Genomic DNA, 1074 nt, shown 5'->3' on the forward strand with positions numbered 1-1074 from the left:
GGTAGGACTTCCCATTTCAACGTTTCCAAGTATGTCTTGACCACTTTCGCAACATGGGGTTGAGCATTGTCATGCTGCAAAATCACTTTATCGTGTCTCTCGTTGTATTTGCGGCCGTTTGTCTTTCAATGCAAACGCATCAATTGCGTTCGATACCGATCGCCTGTGATTGTTTCAGTCGGTTCTAACAGTTCATAATACACTACGCCGAGCTGGTCCCACCAAATACAGAGCATGACCTTGGACGTCAAAATCACCGTTCTTGAAGCATTGAAACCACTCACGACACGTTCTTTCACTAATAGCGACCTCACCATAAATATTTGAGAGCATTCGATGAGCCTCAGCCGCAGATTTCTTCGTATTGAAGCAAAAAATTAAAACCTCCCGCAAATGACGAGAATTTGGCTCGTAAACTGACATTTTCAATCGAGAATAACTTTATGCAGACACAAATCGATTAATGTTTCTATGGGGTTATGTTGACAGATGCCTAAGTTTATTGTATGACGTCTATGATCTATTTATTTCGACCACCACTTACCGCTAAAGCCATCTATAGGAAAACGGCGGAAGCAAAGTTGTACACCTAATATATAGACTGTTTTCCTTTTATAAATCGACACAGTTTGCCATATTTAAATGGAACGCGATATGCGCAATATATGTACGAACTTTTAATATCTAATCTTTTAAAAGATTTTAATCAAAGTTGGGCATAGAACAGAACAAAATGATAAGAACTGATTTGCGTATCTTCTTTGCGTACTTTCTAATATCGTTAAATTTGTCAAAATCGCATTTAATATTTTGACTCTCCTTCCTAGCGAAGTGTGTCGATTCAGTTTGAACAAAATTGTAAATGGAAAGCAATGTGTCTATTTGTATCAAATGTGTCGACTGTGTCTCCTAAAAGAAAAGCAACCATAATTCATGTGCGTGTGGGCATGCGCGCCCGTATGCGTGCGTGCGTGCGTGTGTGTGTGTGTGTGTGTGTGTGTGTGTGTGTGTGTGTGTGTGTGTGTGTGTGTGTGTGTGTGTGTGTGTGTGTGTGTGTGTGTGTGTGTGTGTGTG

Source organism: Atta colombica, unplaced genomic scaffold (assembly GCF_001594045.1).
Source record: "Atta colombica isolate Treedump-2 unplaced genomic scaffold, Acol1.0 scaffold305, whole genome shotgun sequence".
NCBI lineage: Eukaryota > Metazoa > Arthropoda > Insecta > Hymenoptera > Formicidae > Atta > Atta colombica.